This window comes from Amblyomma mixtum, chromosome 4, assembly GCF_055824585.1.
Source record: "Amblyomma mixtum isolate Tamu chromosome 4, ASM5582458v1, whole genome shotgun sequence".
In the NCBI taxonomy this organism is placed as follows: domain Eukaryota; kingdom Metazoa; phylum Arthropoda; class Arachnida; order Ixodida; family Ixodidae; genus Amblyomma; species Amblyomma mixtum.
Genome location: NC_143015.1, coordinates 75,503,236 through 75,510,779, shown reverse-complemented (window position 1 = coordinate 75,510,779; position 7,544 = coordinate 75,503,236).

Sequence of the window (7,544 nt, the reverse complement as noted above, 5' to 3'; positions counted from 1 at the left end):
ACTGAATAAACAAAAATAACTATCTATAGGAAGGCAACAGAGTCAGCCTATAAACAGTGTATAGACAGTTTTTATAAGGGCGGCGACCAAACTCTTGCCGCGTCTTACCTAGCAAAAATTAGAAAGGACTTTACATACACGTTAGCAAGAGTCCAAAATCCTTGGACAAAAATTTTGAGTACTGAAAAATTTCAAGGTGCTGTCATAGATCAGCCAGCTGATTGCCTGCGCGCGGCTATCGCCAGACGACCAGCGTCGCACAGCGGCGAGAAAGTGGCATTCCTGGGCCACAGGTCGGTTTCCGCCCGCGGTCAAGGACTTCGAGTGACGACGTTGCTGGGGCGTCTTGCCCACACGACAGCGGCTCGCATCCTGGGGTGTTGCACCCAACGAGCAGTGCCTGAACTGCGGGGCACCAGAGACAATTCAGCATTTTTCCGTTGAATGTTCAGTTGCTCGAGTTATGTGGCGGCTTGTACGCCGTATGTTTTCCGTACGCTACGGACAGGGCGTCTGGCACCCGCGGGGCCTTTTCGCGGGACTCGTTGTCCAGTGTGTTTTGTTTGTGTTGTGGCGCCGTCGCTGAGTCGAACGGACGCGCCTCATTTCGGCTCCGACAATTTTCGTCCGGATTACCGAAAAATTCCCTACGACCGCAAAAATTTTGCTTGTACTCGACGGTTAACATCACCCGGCATCCGAAGACATCGCTCTCGACCGGGTGGGCCAATTTTTGGGCCTTTTAGGCCCATTTATGTCTTCATACCGTGGGAGCCCCTGCCAGGCCTAAAGCCAAGCAGCCGGTCTCCAGCGTTCTCCGCGGACGCCATGGCGGCCTCCGCTCGCCGCGGGTACGATCCCGAGACAATGGCATGGACAGAAGTCGTCGCAGAAGCCCCGTCTTCTCCTGAAACCTCCACTCCGACGCAGGAGATCGTGGATGAAGGCCTCTTCTCGTTGGTGGCACTTCGCAAACGCCAACAGCGCCTGAACAACTCGGCAGTGAACGGACCCTCCGTGAGTGCCCCTGCTTCTGTGCATCCAAATACTTCAAGTTCCAACCATCAGCTCTCGCAAACAGCGGGATCGACGAAATGGCGGCCTACCGCTATGCCTCGGCTCCGCAAAGAAGACTTCACGATCGTCATCAAGCCCAGAATGACGGTCTCCCTGAAGACGGTTCTGCAGAACGGTGAGCTTGGTGCTTTGCTCTCCGCCTATGTTAATGCCTCCTCGGTGGACACTCTTAGTATCTGGCCCATCTGGGACCAGAATATCGTTATCGCCACCACTCAAGATGTGAATGCGGCGAACGCGCTCGCTCGTGAATTTACTCTGAAAGCTTCCAAAGGCTCCATCCCGATGGTCGGTCACGCCAAAGTCAACGGTGAAGTCTGCAGGGGGATCATTACCGTCCATGAGCAGGAAACTTCTACCACCCTGAAATCGAAAGTCCAGTGGCGCCGAGGAGAGATAGCCTTCATCCGCAAGCTGGGGAAGTCGACGATTGCCCTGCTCACCTTCCTGAGGCATAAAGTGCCACGTTACGTGCACTATAACAGTGTGGTGACCTTGGTACGCGAATACAAGCGGACTATTCCCGCGTGTTTCCGATGCGGCACCATCGGCCACCGTGTGGACTTATGCCCGGATCCTCAACGCAATCGCTGCGGACACTGCGGCCAAACGGTCGCAGTCCTCGAAGACGGCAACTTGGAGACCCACGAGTGCACCCCTTCCTGCATCGTCTGCGGTGGCGGCCACCTTACGGGCTCGCAAGACTGCAAGGCAAAATTCCGGCGGCTGCGACGACTGGGAAACCCAACCGGTCAACGAAAGCAACGGCAGTGTGCAGTGCCCCCGGGAACTGACACCACTCCAAAAGTTCCACCGCCTGGCAACAAGCTGGTGCAAGGCACATCCGGACCAGCGCCACCGGCTGGCGCGTTGCCCGGGCATGTCTCCAAGTCCCCTCCATCATCAAGCCAAAAGTCGTCACGTGATCCAGGCGCACCCGTATTCCAGAACGGGGATTTTCCGCCTCTCGAGGGCCGTCCGCTTGGCACACCAAAGAAGACATCACAGCCAAAGGTAGGCAGCCGAGACGGGCCTCCTCCGTCCCCCCGCACTCCCCTACTTTCTTCCCCACCAACCCTTCCTCCTCCTCCCCCCCTTAACTCTGAGGTTGCGGACCTCCGCCGTGAGCTCGAGACTCTCCGGGCTCAAAATGCTCAACTCCAGGCCAAAATTCATGCGCTAGAAACGGTTCGGTCCTCCCCGCCTATTGCCTAGGTAGCTCCGGAACCGATGCAACAAGTGCCGGTGGACCCGACACCATCTAGCTCTGACGCGCGTTTCACCGCCCTCGAAAACGCCCTTGCCGCATTAGCGACTCAGATGTCAAATTTCGGCCAAATTCAAGAAAACCTGTTCAAGTCAGTCACGGCCACGGTTACGGCCACTGTGACGGCCAATATTAAGACATGGTTGGAGTCAAACCCCAGGCTTCTACGCCGAATGGGGCCCCTCAAAGACGCAAACCGCCCATCAATATTCAACCGCCCCATCGATCTAACCGAACTCAAGGAAGAGCCGGAACCGATCCAGCCGCAGGTGACGGAACCTGTGCCGGCTCTCCAAGGCAGTCTCCCTTCAAATCAACATGGCTGCGTCCCCTCCCAACCAACACCCTAAAGGGCGCCGCTCCCCGCAAAGACAGCAAGTTTTTTCCCTTGTGCAATGGAATTGTCGGGGCTTCAAAAACAGGACCAAACGCGCCCACTTAGGGGCGTACATTGACAACCTCGAACACCCCGCCGCAGTCCTTGCGTTGCAAGAAACCGGAGATGCGGTTAAGCTCACGGGCTATAACACTTTTCAACGAGACCCGTTCACCTGTATCCTAGTTCATAAGGGTTACACAGCGCAGGAGGTTGATCTCGACCTAAATCTGGAATATTCGTACGTGATGGTCTCTTTCCTCCCCCTGCGGCGAACAGATAGCCCCGCACACATACTTAGTATCTACTGCCCCCCGAAACTCAAAAACATCACTTTTTCTAACATCTTTAGCGCAGCGCTAAGGATCGCGGGTCGCGACCCCCTCATGATAGTGGGCGATTTTAACGCGCCCTGTCTCATGTGGGGTTATTGCAAGGAAGAGACGCGTGGTCGTAAGTTGGCGGAACTTATATCTACGCTGGACATCACTCTTCTAACCGACCCGGTCCACCCAACACGTGTAGGGAACTCCGTCATTCGGGACACCTGCCCCGACCTTACTCTCGTGAAACACATCCAACACGCAGAGTGGATCAACACCGAGGACACCCTCGGTAGCGACCACTGCATACTGAACACTGTCATTTACACTCGGCCCTTACGTCGCCACCTTGCGCAAGCCAAACTTCCCGACTGGAACGCTTTCCGCCAGGCCCTCCCAGTAATTTCTCTCATGGAACAGGACTGCTCCACTTGGGCACACGGACTCATGCAAACACTCCGTTCACAAGAAAAGCATATATCCAGCTTACGGAGCGTGCACCTGACGTGGATAAGCACCTAATGCACCTCTGGGAAGCTCGCCGCAGCCTCACTAAGCGATGGCGGCGGCAGAAACACAACCGTAAACTCCGCGCTCGCATCTCTGACCTCACCCAGAAAGCTGCCGAGTATGCTGCCCAGCTCGCAGACACTAACTGGGTAGATAGATGCAGCAGCACAGCAAGACAGATGTCCAGCCGCAACACTTGGCGGCTCTTCAGGAGTCTCATATACCCCACACAAACACGCTCGGAGACCCAGAAACACATCAATCGCGCGATACACAACTTTCAAGGAAACACGAAGCAGCTAGCGAACACCTTGCGCTCACAATACCTCAATCACGATCAAGACCCGCGCGGGCAGGATTATTCGTATGCAGGCTGCGATAATCCGGAACTGGATCAACTTTTCCAGCTTCACGACCTTCGCGCGGCTCTTGCCAAAATGCGCACGGGGACGGCGCCTGGGAGGGATAAGGTCACAGTCAAATTACTGGCGAACCTTCCTGATCGGGCTTACGAAACCCTACTCGAATATATTAACGCCATTTGGACCGGGGACACTTCGTTGCCGCCGGATTGGAAGACATCATTGGTAACCTTTATCCCAAAGGCGGGGAAACCGGTAAACACAGACAACCTCCGGCCCATCTCCCTCACTTCATGTGTAGGAAAACTGATAGAAATGATGGTCCGTGACCGCCTCTCAGATTACCTCGAGAGCAAGAGCTCCTTTGCCGACACCATGTTCGGTTTCCGACCCAGTAAGTCCGCACAAGACATCCTTTTACAGCTTCATCACGATGTTCTAGAACCCATAGAACACCCACACAACGGCAAAATAGTCCTAGCACTCGATTTCAAGGGTGCGTTTGACAATGTTAAACACGGCGTCATACTAAAGCACCTTAGCGAGACCAACTGTGGTCCTCGTACATTCAATTACATCAAAGATTTCTTAACAGACCGCTTGGCCTATATACGTATACAAGAGACCGAGTACGGCCCGTTTGAGATGGGAACGCGGGGCACACCACAAGGCGCTGTGTTGTCCCCGCTTCTCTTTAACATTGCTATGATGTACCTCCCGGCACAGCTGGCGGCTGTCGGCGGTGTTCAGCATGCGCTGTACGCCGATGACATCACCATCTGGGCCACTACGGGAAACAGGAGAGATGGAGGAATGCCTGCAAGCAGCGGCTAGCATAGTTGACCACTATGCCACGTACTGCGGCCTGCAGTGCTCCCCGTCCAAGTCTGAATTTGTGCATATTCGATCTTCTCCGAAATGCAAAATCTCCGTTCAGCTTTCTCTCGCAAGCGGCCCCATCCGTGAAGCGAAGGAGCTACGAATACTCGGTCTCTTCATTAATCAACATCGTAAGGCAGACACCAGCTCCGCAAAGTCGGCGACCAGGTGGGCCGAATGGTTCGCCGCGTTTCGAACAAGCGAGGAGGGTTGCGAAGTAAGGATGCGATGCGGCTCGCGCATGCCTTCGTAACTAGTCGAGTACTGTACTCGACTCCTTACCTCCGCTTACGGAAACATGACGAAGATCACTTGGAGATTGTACTCCGCAAAATTTTCAAGAGAGCCCTCGACCTCCCGATATCCACTTCCAACGCGCGACTCCTCGCGTTGGGGGTGGTGAACACCTATCGAGAACTCCGCGAGGCGCATCTCGTTAACCAATACACGCGTCTCGCCCAGACCGTGTCCGGTCGCCGCCTCTTGGACCGGTTACATATCAGACATGATCACCATACCATGGAACGGGTTCGAGTGCCAGAACTGTGGAGAAGCGCCCTCTACGTTCGACCCCTTCCGACTAAGATGAACAAGAAGGACCATAATGGCCGGCGCCAGGCGCGGGCGAATGCCCTGCACCGCCACTATGGCTCAAAGAAACACGTCTTCCACGTCGACATTGCAGGCCCCTACCGCTCCAGGGGGGAATGGTACACGGCTGCAGTCATACACGAGGGAAAACAGGTGGACGGCCTCTCGTTCAGAGCGCCCAACTCAACGCATGCGGAGGAGGTGGCGATCGCCCTCGCAGCTTCTCATCCCGACTCTAAATTCATCCTCACAGACTCTCGCGGAGCCTGTCGTAACTTTGAGTTCGGTTGGATCACTCCACTCGCTCACCAAATTTTACACCGCAGTACTCGCGACGGCGATCCAACTCATCGCTCAATCATATGGGTCCACGGCCACCAAGGCATGCCAGGTAACGAAGCCGCCCATGAGGCAGCCCGCGCACTCACTCACCGGGCACCAGGCGTCCCTTGGGAGGAGCTTAACCCAGATCACAGCCCTCTCCTTTCTTTTAAAGAAATTACTGAGCACTATCGTGCCGAACACCGGCGATACCCAGTTCCTATGAAAGGACTGGGTAAAGCTGGCGAACGAATTCTCCTCAGGCTCTTTACAAACACCCTGCTGTGCCCGGCGGTTCTCAAGCACTTTAATCCTTCTTTTGACGGCCGCTGCTCATTCTGTGGGGAGGTGGCCGACACCTTCCACATGGTTTGGGCATGCAGAAAAAATCCTTCTCTCCCCCCAATCACCCCTTCCCCTACCCGAGAGGACTGGGAGGCGGCCCTGCTCAGCTGCCAGGAACTATCGGCCCAGCAGGCCCTGGTTCGGCGGACTTGTGTAGCGGTCTTGACCAACGGTATCCCGGAATGAGGGACTCCGCCTAGCATTGTAAGGGGTGAGACCCATTAGGGGCCCCGAGGACTTCTCTGTAAATTACTAAATAAATGCTTTTCACCACCGCCACCGTCGCTGCCTCGCCGTAGCTCGCAGGCAGCCGGCGCGAGCCATGTACCCAGCGCTGCAGAGCCTGCGTCTTCTCCTTTGGACCTACCTGTCTGACCGCTTAGAACAAGACGGAGAAGCAAGGTTTCTGCAGCGCTGGCACACGCGTTTCTTTGTTGTCCGCGACGGAAGGCTGATGATACCAGCCCCCCTCTTTTAGTGTGGATGTCTCTGAACATACTCCTTTCCCATTGTATGGTTTTGTAGACCCTGGTTGAGGGTCTGATGTTGGGACCAGGGAAATTGATACCCCCCCTCCCTTCTTTTCTAGCACATGTCGCTTTGGGTTTCTTCGAATTCTTTACTGTTTTGTAGCTGTGTTTGCTGCCTTGCGATGCAACTGTCTGTAGGCGGCCTCCACCTTGTACGTGTACTTTGAGAGGAGGTTCTCCCCCCCTTTTTGTGTAGGCACCACACTATGCCTTTCTGATACTTTGTGAATTGGACTATGTTCAACCCCAAAAGGGTAATTTGTCTCACTGTATGATCTTTTGTTCGGAGCAGGCTCTCCAGTGTATATACGAGGGGGTACCCAAAAGAAACCGGACTAAATTTTTTGGTCGGCCAAGCTTCTGTGGTACCGCGTTTTGCCACTAGGAGCGCATAGAACGAACATTCCAGAGTCAGTAAGCTGAGTGCCGTCGTTGAAGGTGGTCAGACTAGTTTAGGCAGAGTTTTAGAGTGACGACTGTTTTGTGTGAATGTCGTTTTTGCAATGGCTGATTATCGTGAACAGCGTGCGCCGGTGAAATTCTGATTTTTGCTCGGAAAAAGTTGAATGGAAACTCTTGAAATATTAAGAGAGACGTACAAGGACGATGCTATGGGGACAACTCAAGTGTTTCTGAATCGAATCCTGAATCAAAGCAACAATCATGCCAATGGAAAACTTCAAATTCACCTCGCCTCAAGAAAGCTCGTCAGGTGAAACCAAACCTCAAAACAATGCTGATTTGTTTTTTCGACGTGAGAGGAGTCGTCCATTTAGAATTTGTTCCGCAGGGTCAGACAGTTAGCCAGGCTTTCTACTTGGATGTTTTGAAAAGATTGGGCAACAGTGTGCGGTGGAAGCGGCCAGATTTGTGGCGGTCGGGTGACTGGTTTTTCCATCATGGCAATGCCCCTGCTCACACAGCCTTGTCTGTACGACAATTTCGGACCAAAAATGGCATGAC